Genomic DNA, 14,474 nt, shown 5'->3' with positions numbered 1-14,474 from the left:
ATTGTAAAGTAATGAGCTTATTTGCAACCAACTTCTGCAATGCTGACTCAATTGGTTCTCCAAAAGGTGTGCATTTCATTTGTGTCATGGGCCTTGTTTCCCTTTGAGTATTCACTTGATTGATTAATGAACTAGTTCCGAGAAATCTCACCAAGGGTTTTACCATGTTTGTGTCCACAACCACATCATTAAAGGTATTCTTGCTATTTTGAAAGCAGGGCTTCTCCTTTGCATTAAAATCATCTTTGTTTTCTTTAAAAAAATTGATAAGACCTTGTTCAGGAAGGACCTTCTCAATGGACAAACCTTTGTGAACAACTTCTTGAAATGTGGTCAAGCATAATTTTCAAAGTTCATATCCAATTTCTCGATTTTGGTTCTCTGTGAACATCTCAACCATTTTTTTTTGTGGAACATGACATAGGCAATGACTAGCCAAACTTCTCAATCTTTGTAAAAATGGTGCAAAAGACTCCTAATTACATTGTTTGGTAATACATAAAGTTGTCACTGAAAACTCATGTTCAATGTTATAAGAGAAGTGTTGAATGAATTTATTAGCCAAGTCACCCCAAGAACTGATTCCAAGAGGTAATCATGAAAACCACTCCATAGCTTGTCCCCATAAACTATGAGGGAAGAGGTGCATTACATAATAATTCTCACAAGAAACCTTTATACAAGCGTTGAAGAAATCTTTAATATGTTCCTTAGGATCACCATTTCCCTTGTACTTGTCAAATTTAGGAATATCAAAATTAGGGGGAAAAGGTGGCATGGGTATAGTCTTGTCAAAAGGATAAGGACAAATCTCCTAAATCATGCAATTCTTGACAGGTGTATGCATACTAGACATTTATTGTTGCAATTCCTTCACTTGTTTCAAATCATCATTAGAAGGAGTTGTATTCCTTCAGTTTATCCCTCTGCTTGAACCATCGGCTGGAGGAGGAGGGGGAATGAAGGTGTTGTAATGACCACCGAGAGGACGAATATAACTAGGATATCGACTGCTAGGTAGAAAAATGTAACTATATGGGTCATAGTTTTGGTATTGAGTATAAGGCCTTGAGCAGGTGTGAGTACCATGACCATGATTATGGTGGGTATTTGAAACATGACCTTGGTTGTGATTATCAAATGAAACATGAGGTTGTCTAGTGGAAGAATGAACACTATTATGACCTTGATTAGAATCTTGACATTAGCCTTGGGTATGATCTCGGTGGTTCTCGTCAAATGTCACACAAGGTTGTCTAGTGGAAGCACGACCACAATTCTGACCTTGATTAGTATCTTGATGTTGATCATGGTGTTGGTATTTAGTATGTATATTGGTAGTTCTTTGGCCATGAAGGTCATTGGTATGAGATTGTTGATGGGCTTGTTCAGTATGAAACTATCAGTATGTGTTTGTATAGAAATATCTAGTTTTTGCAAAATGGATGAAGGTGAGTCAAACATTGGGATATCTCTATGTCTATTTCTACTAGCACCATCACCATCTTGGTTACCCTTCACAAGTTGAGACATTGAAATTGGGTGATAACTTAACAAAATCTTGAGCAAGCATTAAGAAATAATGATGTGGGTTATTGCGTAAAATTGTCTCAAGAAACTTATTGAATTTTGAGTTGGACAAATAATATTGAATTTTTGTCGAGGTTATGGATTCATCATTTGAATCTTGCACACTACTGTGATTTTAAAAAGTCCTAGTATTGCAAAACTCTTATTCATCAAACGCATAAGTATCCATGTCTTAAGTTCTTTGATCTTCTCCACTAACTATTTGGGCTCTAGTTTCAACCATACAAGGGAAATGTTTGACTTGGGTGAATGTAAGAATGACAAAGGGTAATGATGGGGCAAAGATATGACAATGACCAAAAGTCAATATTTTTCCTTATAAAGGTCCTGAAATGAGGTTCCAAATGATGGTAGGATTAAGACTATGATATATAGCTATGAATTGATAACTTAAGAAAATAATGACTTTCTAGGAGATGACAAATTCTAAGGTAAGTTATCCTAAGTCAAGAGACTATTATGGTGTCCTACCTAAGGATGACATATCTAAGCAAGAGACCATATGGTGATATCAAAATTTGATGCAAGATAGTAAGGACAACAAGATAACTTTTGACTTTGGTAAGGTTAATGTTTAGATGCAAGTCTAAATGGACTAAAACTGGAAAGGAAGCAATGGTGACCTGATGGTTGGTTGATTGGACATCCTAAGACATTAGCTAGGAAGCTCTTTCAATCTCTTTAACTAGATACATGGAAAGATACTAGGGAGACAATGATATATGCCACATACACATTATAAATATCCAAATATGCAATAATAATGTCAAAATATGTGGCAATAATGTCCAAATATGTGCTTCTGGTGATAATGTTTTGCCTAGTGTCTATCCAAACCTAAATTTTATTTTTCAGTATCAAATGTGGCCAAATCTAATTGTTTGATGATTATTGAGGCAAGGAAACACTATAAACAAGAATACATAATGGATGTTATGTGATTAATGATAACAAGGGTATGGCCTAGGCTCCTCAAAGCCCAAATTTACATTGGTCTTATCACAAAAGAAGACATGCCAAACACTTACTATTTCTAAGTTTAATGTCTAATGGAAACAAACTCAATACCACACTTGGAATCTCCTTTGACTAAAAAGCACAACACATTAAGGAGTTCTTTGCAATATTGTCTTTGCAAGAGAGGACTGGTAGGGGCCTCCAGGACTGGAAGGATGACCCAATCACCCTTGCCTCGGAAAGCTACATATAGCTTATACAAAGATGGGGATTTCTATCTCATCTCAAGAGAGAAATATGGTGAGTAAATTTAGGGCGTGATCTGCATCCCTTGCACTAAGAATGGCACTGATAACTCAATCAATAGGGTGGGCCTCTAAAATAAGGTTTCTAGCCACTATTTGAGGGACTTGTGTGCCTACACTTGCTAGTAAGCCACTCAAGGCTTTAGTCAACCCTGTGTGGCTCTAAGTCCACCCCCAAAGTAAAACTAATGGCATACACCCCTAAGTTAGGCTCTAGTTTTCACCTTTACCTTTTATATAGCAGCTCAAAAGAAAAACCGCTTTGGGTCATTCCCCTTGGAGTGATAACTTCTCCAAAGGCAGACCCTCTAAAATGAAAAAGAAGATTCTTAGTGATTTCTCTTACACCCAAGGTCCAAAAAGGCGAGGGGAGAGGCTAATTTTACAAACACCTTATATTTCTACAACATAAAGCATGCAAGTGCATAAGACACTTCAAACAAGGGTTTTTTTTAATGCACCAAAATGAAATGTGAGCTATTCTATGAAATTACAAACACACACCTGGCTACCCCTACAAAACCACAAGTTAGTAGTTGCAAAAATAACCCCTTTCCTATAAGATAAGCATTAATGATTTGAGGAGCTTTCTACAACTGAAAGCAAGCTGCACCACTTTTGTTAGTACCAAGGGTTAGCCCAAAATCTAGAAATACAATAAAGAACATAAAATTGCAATTTTATTTAACCTAGTCAACAAGATCTTTTTTTTTTGCAATGAATTTGACTCAAAAAATTAAAATGCGAAGAAGATACCCCTTCTAAAATTATGAGAACTTTCTAAAAATTCTTTGATTTGAGTCCTATAGAGCAAATTAATTGAAAAACCCAAATTTTCAAAGATTTGATTTTTTGCTAATGATTTTTTGACAAAATAAAAAATTTAAAGAGCAAACCCCCTTTAAAATTTTGAGAGATTTCTAGAAGTATAAGAAAATCCAAAAAAATCATTGATTTACTACCAAAATTATTTTTTTATGAAAAATCATAATTTTTTTTTATAAATTGCTCACAACTAATCCAAAAAATTAATTTTTTTTTATTGAAATCTTTGATACCATCCCCAACTTGTAGAAAACATTTTGTGCAAAAATTCGCATCAATTCAAGAGATATGATCAAATCATTATAAAACCCTAATTTTCAAATTTTGTTGATTTTTTTTATCAAAATTAAAAGAACCAAAGAACATGCCTCCTTTATAATTCTAAGATATTTCTAGAAATATAATAAAATCCAAAAAATTTGTTGTTTTTCTCCCAATTTTTTTTTTTTAATGAAAAATCATAAAAATTTAATAAATCGCTCAAAACTGATCCACAAAATTTGATTTTTTTATTGAAATCTTATGATACCGTCTGCAACCTGCAAAGAAATTTTTGTGCAAAAATTTGTAGCCATTTGAGAGATATGATCAAATCTTTCCAACCCTAAGCTCATGTCTCCAACCCTAGCTGCAAAATGTTACTCTCCAAATGTTTGCACAAAATGACAATATAAGGTAAGGAAAACTTGCAAAAATACAGATCCAATAGACATCCAAGTCCCACCAGGCATGCCAAAATGTCTATGTCGAATTTGAATCTATTTGTAAACCCTAGTTCCAACCACAAAACCCTATATCTGTAGTACCCCTACTCGTTTGAACTCATTAGACTCATATTTTATTATTGTTTGTTTTCAGAGGGTACATTACCATGATGTGTTATTCAGATTTTTATGACCTTATTTCATGCTTTATCTGGATATGAGATGAGTAATTTATTGCAGTGGTTCAGTACTTGTGATTTATGGCATTTTATGGATTATTGCTATGTACTGACATTTTACTTTATCTATGCAATGTGTAATTATATGTTGTGTGTTTGTGAGTGTATTGGATGCAAGGGGATGATTTTCCTTCACTCATTTCGGTGAGACAGAGAACATCGCGATTCTCCTTCATCGGTGTGTATGTCATGTTTTCTATATTGTATATATGCATGTGTGGTTCGGTGATGCAGGATATTGTAGGTACAAGTACCGGGTAGGTGTGGGGTATCGTCTCCACCTGGCTTCACAGGTCTGAGTGTGCCTTATATTTTCCGATGGAAGTGGAGGAGATAGTAGTTGACCCTATTTTACTCATTTACACTCGTATGAGTGTCGTCAGTTGGTCGTCCTGTCAGTTAATTCAGCCTTCGTATTTTGTCGTTTGATCTTTTTATGAGTATTTGCTTGAGATTTGTTCAGTTTGTGTGTTTTAGTGGATTTGATTAATTAATTAAAGTTTATGGAGTTATTTCATAGTTTTTTTATGTATGCATTGAGATTATAAATTTAATTAATTAAAAGAAGTTATTAAATTAAGTTGCAAGCTGCATGATATTAGAAATATATTTTATTTAAATTTTTGTGGAAAAATAAATTAGATTAGTTGCATTTATTATTTCCTAGAATTTTAAATAAATAAAAGAATAAAAGAATAAATAAATAAATAAAAGAATTAATTAGAAGTGAAGTATTGCTTTAATTTCTTTATTTAGAAAATTAATTAATTTGCATGAGAAAAGAAAAGAAAGAAAAATGGTTTTTTTTAATTATTGCATGTTAACTTATCCCTTTGTTAGAAGATTAGAAAAGAAAATAAAATTGCTTTTATTCTAAATTTAGGTTTTTGGAGAAAAAGATATTCAACCTAGAATTTTAGTTTAAAAAGGGGAATAGGTCTTTATTTTAGGAGACAGAGGGAACAGGTCAAGGATTCAGGTGAAGAAATTTATTTGGAAGCTTGTTGAAAAGATTAGAGCTCTTCTACAGATTTCTTCCAGGAAAGCTATACTAGGTTGGGTGGCTTCTTTTGATTGTTGTTTTAAGAAAATATTGCTATTCCTTCTATCTTCTGAATGATGTGTGTGTTAAGATGGTTGTCATATCCTGTCTGATTAATTCTGTTCTTAGCTAAAGTCCATACCTGAAGTTAATTTCTAGTTTAATGGAAAGAAGTTATTTCTGGGTGTTTGTGGATTAAATTTTGAGAAAATTGAGAAAATTATTATAGCAAATATTGCCAAGATTTTTATTATGAAGGGAAATTGCAAGATTTGGGAGGAATGGGATTTACCAGAGAAATCATTCCCTCTTGTTTGTTTTTGTTTTGCTATTGGCTATGGCAGTCTTTTAATTGTATCTCTGTGAAATTGTTATTTACTTAAGAAATAAATTTAATTATTAATTAAATTTATTGGATTAATTAAGTTTTGGGAAAAATCATTTTTACCATATTATATTATTTAAATTTCCTTGAAATAAATTGTATTGGATATAAAATTTAGATGGAAATAAATTTTATTAAAAATAACATTTAATATAAATTAGGTTTTTGAATGTTTTTTTAAAAATAAAAAAATAAAAAAAAAACCAAAAAAAAACAACTTCGGTAGTTACTACTGGCGGTAGTACCTGCTACCGCAGGGTAGCAGTGCTACCGATGGTAGCAATACTACCGGTGATAGTACTTGCTACCACAAGGTAGCAGTACCTACCTACGGTAGTACCTGCTATCGTGTGGTAGCAGTGCTACCGGAGGTAGTACTTGTTACCCACGGTAGCATGGGTAATTTAAAATTTTCTTTCCCTAGATATTTCGTGCAGCCCGAAATACTGTGTTTTGGATTTTCGCGCAGGGTATTAATTTATTATATATATATATATATATATATATATAATCATAGATAATTTATTTTGGATATTATGTTATTTAGTATCATTTTAATATTGTGGAAAATAAATTTTGAGTTGATAAATATATATTTTGTAATATAATTATAAGTGAATTATTTTTAGGTATATATGAATATAATTTAATTTAAAGTTATAATTGTATTCTATGAATGTAATTAATTATAGTTTGGTTGTTTTCAGAAAAGCTTGTAAATTTAGAGATTTTATATTTATGCTTGAAAACATTAGGAGATTAATGTTTGTGTGATTGATTTAAATCTTATTGGACAAATGACAACATTAATTGATTTGTATTAAAATAGTTGTGTTTTCTTATCTTCTGGAAATTCCTTATTTGCAAGTTATTTATGCTTTTGGTTGTTGTAAAGAAAGATTGCCTGTATTAGGGTCTTGTGTAAATGTTGTTTGCAGTCAAGCTTAATTCCATTGCAATTCTGATTGAGTTATCATTAAGTCCTATGTTATTATATCTCCTTGGTCAGGTGTTGTTGTATAACCCCGTTGATGTGAGCCATTGTGTGTTTTTGTCCAAATGGTCAATCTTGGGTTAGTGATTGTATAACCTTCACCTGTGGTTTGTCAGGATTAGTTATGGTTGTCTGGTTCGCCATAGAGTTCTCGTAGAGAGACCTTTCCTGTTAGTGTCCTATGAGAGAAAGTGGCTTTTGAGTGGGGGGCGTGCCCGAAGTGGATGACATGATAACCCGTTGAAAGTCAGTTAAGAAGTGATAACCTAATAATTGATTAGGGGGTGGGTAGAATAAATATTAATTAAGATAATGTACCTCGTGCATAGGTGTAGTGCTTGTACAGAGCTCATAATGTTACGAGAAGGTCTAGAATGGCAAACTTACCAGCTTGTCTTCACGAAAGGATTGGTAGGGTTCGCATGAGACTTAGTTGGAGCCGAAAGTTGGGAGAGGTTACCAGGACAGAGAGTTGGGACCTAGCAGGCCTACCATGGTAACCATCAAGCTATGCGATGACAATTTCTCCTTAGAGTCACTAGTATTTTGTGAGTTGAGTCACATGGATGTTTGCGGAGTCTTGTAGTTCTTTGTACTTGTCTTACTTTGCTTGCTTGAGGGTTTTCTACTATCTCCTAGCACGGTGGCATGGTTCCATTTCGGGATCACATGGTCGGGTGGTAGTGCCACTTCCCATTGGATGTTCTGGATTGTATCTTCAGGCGAGGAAAGGCTTCACTGGTATTTCTTGATTCGTGGTTCATGTACCAGCTCATGTTCGTGATCATTGTTCAGTTGAGACCTTGTGGTCATTGTATCAGACTTTTATGTAACCTTGATATTGTAACTTTGTAATTTGTGGCATTATTGGAAGCCATGTATTTATGGATATTGTAATAGTATGTCAGTGGAATGTATGTTAATTCAGTTGCTTTGATCTTATGTATAAATGTTTTATGGAAATTGGATACATTGGAATACTTTAATTTCTTCATTATGGAATTTAGATGTATGTGTAGTTTTGAACTCAAGCATTTACTTTATCTAATTAAATGGACAATTGGATTAACCATGGTGTTAATATAATCTACGATTAATCTTCGTTGGTAACCCTTAGGAAATCATGTGTTAGTCTTCAACTGTGTTATTAGACGTGCAATGGTTATAATTAATGTACTTAATCTTTAAAAAAAAGTATTTCACCCTTTAGTTGCCTAGTTGTGTTGTTTTCCTTTAGGGTTCCTGGTGGGGCATTACAATATCTACAATGAAATTCAACACAACATCAATAGAGAGCTACCATACATGCAAATAACAATGTAATAATAAATATTATACCACACAAAGTAGGCTTGTCTCCATTATTCTCCTATCCTCCATGATCCCGTGCTTGATATGGTTGCTCTTAGATTTGTGTTGCACTTGTACAAGAGCTCAAGGAAGAATGAATGTGGTTGTGATGATGTAAAGCTATGATGCAAATATGATGTGATGAAAAATGCTAGAATGATTTTGATAGAATGTAAATATGCTCCAAGTATGCTATATGAAAAAAGGAGAGGAGAAAGCCTCCTTTATAGAGAACATCCTAAAAATAGAGGGTTGAGATTAAGAGGTGAAATAAATGAAATGAAGGGATAGGATTGAGGAGTAGGTATTTAGAAAGACATGTTGTCACATATATAATAAGAAAAAGGTAAATGTATTAATTAAATAAATTAATTGATAGAGGAAAGATCACAAATATTTATTTAATTTAAGAAAGAGGGAATGGGATTAAATAAGTAATTAATATTTATTTAAAACATAAAGAAGATGCCTAGTGAATTAATTAAATAAATAAAAATATTTACTTAATTAATAAAAGACATCAAGATAAAATAATTAAATAATTAATAAAGATTTATTTAATCACGGGACAATTTTGTCTACAAAATCAATTTTAAAAGTCATGCATAATATGTTTGGCTAGAAATCTTGCTTACCATACTACAACTGATAATAGTAATGTTCAATATATTTTGTGAGAAAGATGGTTGCAAGAAAGAAGGTTTAGATGGAGAAGATGACACTTAGGTAAACAATATTGATTCTTTGGAAAAACCCCCAAGTGTTGCCAAGTTCAAGTGGTTTAGGGATGAAATGAGCTTATCCCATTTCTAGTCATGAGGTTAATTTCTTGCGTTGAATTCCATACTATTTCATGTGATAAATATCAAATGGAAGACTAATGAGTCTTGGTAGATATTCATCTACAAAGAGTTCATATGAAAATTGATTGTCTATGGATTGCAATGTGGTAATATGTTGCCAGTCTCAAGTGTTGTACAAGATGCATGTTGTTTTACATGTGGTGGTATTATGGTAGATATTGTAAATAATTTGGAGAATAATTCACAACTACATATAGAAACCAATGTGGTTCAAAGCATGAATTACAATGCATGAGCACTTGTGACAAAGTTAGAATTAATGTGGCAAAATCTAAGAGTAGGACAATATTTTGGAAGATGTCACGAGGTACCACAAACAATCAAAAGTAATGTAAGTAATGTTAATTTTCTATGTTCTACATTGGTAAGGGTGACTTTACAACAAAACAAGAACTCATTGATAGTTTTAGGTATATAACTATTGATTCAAAGTGTGCAAGAGTGACTACATATACAAGGTTATTATCAACACGTAGTCATCATGTTAGTTGATATGAGCATTATGTTGACATCATAATATGGTCAAAATATAGGTGCATGCCTCTCGGCATTCTATGTGTGGATGGATAGATAGTTGCATTTAATATGTGGACGTCTATATGTATCATATCATATGAATGTGCCAAGATTAGATGATTGTACACATTGAAAAGGTTAGAAATTGATTAATCATTATTGGTTGATACATTAAAGCAAGTGTTGAAGAGTATGTTGTAGATTGAGACTTTGTATTAAGATGCATTGGATTGAATCTTTGATTTTAAAAATATAACTAAGAACATCTTTTGGTGTTAGGTTTACTCCTACAAGAGTTTCCCAATAAATCTGACTCTTGTGTAATCTTGAGTATTCATATAGCTTCATTTTCTTATTATGAATGTTAGATAGATTTTTAAAATATTGCCAACTTATTTAAGTGAACATAATCTTAAGTATCTTTGATCCTAATCTATTGTTGTTTTGCAATTGGGTATAAACCCCAAAATATCATTCTATTAGTAAAGTATTAAAATATATTTCGCCATAGATTCTAAGGGTGGATACAATTATGGAAAGTCCAAGAGAAGCCCTACTTTTTTTTTGAAATAATCCAATGATGCAATTAGATAGTAAAAATCTAAATTTTTCCAACTATGAGATTTTTCTTTAAAAACTAATATAATTTTACTTTTGGAAAAATAAATTTGAGGCATCAATTTGCACTATAAAATATTCACATTTGTTTCCATCTCTAGCAATAAAGAATTTAGCTACAAACAAAATACAACAAAGATGTAATTGGAAACCCTAGGAGCACCTTCAAATACTATATCCACAATAAAAAAGGAAACCAATTTCATCTCCTCTAAACAAAGGTCCCATAACTTATTATTACACACCTCCATAATCTTTCATTGGTAAGATCAAGGACGATTGGGGTGATAACTTTAGGACATTGAAGACATGTCTCTTGTTCCTTATGACTATTCTATTGGAAGTCTAATACATGCTAACATAAATATTAAACTAAACATAGCCCATGTACTAAGAGTTGTGAGAAAATATATTGATTTCACAAAAGAAGCATTAAACTATTGTAAAGATGTTCTTTAAATATTGACATGGTGCTTTAGATTATGCCATATGTTACCAAGGAAGATTTGAGAAGAAAATATTATTTGGTGTATGGTCTTCTTGACGTTAATTAGGATAGAGATATTGATGATCAAAGATATATAAGTTCTCAGTGGTGATTGGTGCAATTAATTAGACGAGAAAAAGGAAAGCAATTGTTGCACTCTTAAATATAAAAGCTAAACACATGGAGATTGCTCATGAGTGAAAAGAAGTTTTATACTTATATAGATTGTGTTTAGAAGTTGATTTCCTACCAATTTTTTTTAAAGATATGATGCAACAATTAAAATGCAATCTATTTGGCACAAAACCCTATTGGTTACACTTAGAAAAATCATATTATTGAGTAATGTTATTTTTTAGACATGGTTAAAGATAAAAAGAATAAGTGTTTTTTGACAAGGTTAATACCACATATTGTTGATTACTTGTTGAAAAAGCATGCTAATATTGAGAAACTTTATATTGTAATAAATTAATGGGCCTCCTATACTAAGCAATAAACTTATGATACATTCCCATTATGAAAGTATTCAACAAATCAAAGTTTTGTTGGATGTGTTGTATACTTTTCATGTTTACACCTATTATAGACTATATATCCTACCACAATAGTGGGCACTTCAAACGTAGTCTTATACTCATTACAATTATAATATTACTTAGGTTTTCTAATCCTTATGAGGTTATAAATACTCATATTGATAAGATTTAAGTACAACTGCAAAACATATAGATTAAGTGGGAAACAAGGGTCTTGATGTTGGTATTATGGATGACTTCATCATGCGTTGCATTGGTTTTGTTCTTTGATGTCAACACTTATCTTTCTGGAGGTCTAAATTGTTTATTTGGCACTCTGGTTATATTGATTTATTGATGGACCAGCACATTGTGGTCCCGATATGGATATTGGCTTATGCACAGTTACCGGTATATGTTTCACCGACAGCTCAGGAAGTTGATGATGACTTGTTATCATCTGGAGATCATTTGGTTATGTCGAAGACATGGATTGGATGTTTGCATTTGACATTTTGCATATTGGTCTGATTGGGTTCACATATTTGTCTTAACCGGCAAATAGGTCCAGGTTATGAACCGACATAGGAAAACATGTTCTAGATCAGCACAACACGATTTGGAAATGATTTATTGATTGGATAATGTGTAAATGTATTGAGGCCAACATATTGTATTGCACCAAGACTTATTTTGTAATTGATTTAAATGTAATATCTTTTGGGAGCCGACCTAATGATTAGGTCTTAGGTTTTGTATAAATAATTGTAAGATCTTATTTGGAAGAAGTGTGTGTATGTGTGTATATTGAAGATTATTGTGAAGAGCACAAATAAGAAGATCCTTGTGCGAATCACACAGAAAGGTTGAAGGAAGGTTGTTAAAGGTTATGAAGGTGTTTGGTCCTCATGCGCAGAGCTTAAACTGGTACTAAATCTGGCATTTAAGATGCTAAATTGAAGTAGTACATTGATTATTGGATTTAACCATCCAACTGTGTAGTCAGTGTGACTCCTAATTTTGTGATTAGGCAGTGAGCTCTAGGCGGTTGGCCTTTCTGCATGTGCAGACCCCATTATTGTATTCACTTACTATCTGCAGTAGTATCATCTGATTGTGGGTAAGGTTTCCCGCCGTGGTTTTTCCCTTACAGGGTTTCCACGCCAAAATCTTCATGTCATGTGTTGTGGATATTGTTTCTCTTTCTGTTTCATGCATTAAGTTGTACCGGTAATACTATAATTGTTAATCTATTTTACCGGCACTAAGTTTTAAGTTGGAATAATTTGTTTTGGGTTACAATTTATTGACAATTGATTCACCCCTCGCCCCTCTCATTTGTCCCTCCTGGTTCCTAACAATTGATATCAGAGCGTAGTCCTCTTTTTGCAGAAGCCTAACAACTTGAGGAGATCCTACGGCAGCAAACATCTTCGGGAAGGACAATCTGAAACTTGATGGAACTAACTATGGTATGTGGAAGGTCAGAATGAAGACATTTATGAATTGCATTGGAAGAGATATATGTGATGTTACTAAGAATGGCTATGTTGCTCCTAATTAGAATAACCCTAATCCACCCACCTTAGCTAAAGACTTGGAGAATGATTGCAAAGCAAGAGAAGCACTTCTGAGCACATTATCAGATCAACAAATCATGGGATTATTAGATAGATCTACAACAAAAGCTATTTGGGATAAACTAGAAGCATTGAATGAAGGAGATTCCACTGTCAAAATTGCAAAACTAGAATGTTACCGAGTCAGGTATGAAAATTTAAAAATGGAAGAGGATGAAAGAATTTTTGCATTTATGGAAAGAGTTAATGGAATTGTTTTAGGAATACAATGTTGTGGAGGATCTTTAAGTGAAGATGAAATTGTTTCTAAAGTTTTAAGAGCTTTGTCACCGGCTTACAAAATGAAAGTAACAACTATTAATGAGTTAAGAACAATGCCTAATACATAAGTATCTAGAGATATTTTGGTTGGAAAACTTTTAGCATTTGAGCTTGAAGAATTTGGTCATGTTCCTATAGTCAAGACTGATATAGCCTTCAAAGCATCATCACCATCATCATCATCTAACAAATTTGATTGGAAAGCACTTTATGCAAAATAACTTGAAGGTATCAAAAGAGAAAATGAAGAACTTGAAGCACTATTTGCAAGGAAGATGCCTAAAGGTCCATCAGGAAGTAAGTATGACGGTAAAGCACCTTTCAAATGTTTTAACTGCAATAAAGGTGGTCATATGGCATCTACGTGTCCTGATAGACATTCAAGACTAAGAGATGAGGCAAAGAGAACATATAAGCCTAACCCTCAATATCAAAGATACAAATTTAAGAAAAACAGATGTTACTATGCAGATGAAGGTGTTACAGATGATTCTGATGAAGATCCACCAGATAGTGGATGGGCATTTGTTGCAATAAAAGAAGATCAACCAACACCTATTGTCAAACTGATAGAGCAGGCATTAGTAGCAAACATTGAAGAAAATGATGAATGGATCATTGATAGTGGATGCTCGCATCATATGACTGGTGATAAAAACAAATTCTTATCATTACATGAATATCATGGAGGTCTAGTAAGATTTGGAGATGTCAAAACTTGTTTAATCAAAGGAAGAGGCACTATATCTTTGGATGGTAAGCACAATACTGACAATGTTTATTATGTTGAAGGTTTAAAGCACTATCTTTTGAGTGTTGGTCAGTTAGTGGGAAAAGGATTTCAATTACAATTCAAGAATGGAAAATGCAAAATCATAATCCAAACTGGATTGGAGATTGCAACTGGTAATCAGACTAAAGGTAATATCTTTCATTTGAATACCAGCGATAAGACATGTTTGATTGCTCAGTTTGATGAAAGTTGGTTATGGCATAAAAAACTATGTCATGTGAATTTTGATTGCATTGTAAAGATTAGTTAAACTAAGGCAGTAAGGGATTTATCTAAGATTGTGAAACCTCATAATCCGGTATGTAAGGAATGTCAAATGGGAAAGCAAGTTAGAACAACATTTAAGAGCATTTATGAGAAATCCAATAATATTCTTGATTTAATTCA

Source organism: Cryptomeria japonica, chromosome 3, assembly GCF_030272615.1.
Source record: "Cryptomeria japonica chromosome 3, Sugi_1.0, whole genome shotgun sequence".
Classification (NCBI taxonomy): Eukaryota; Viridiplantae; Streptophyta; class Pinopsida; order Cupressales; family Cupressaceae; genus Cryptomeria; species Cryptomeria japonica.
This window is presented reverse-complemented; position numbering follows the sequence as displayed.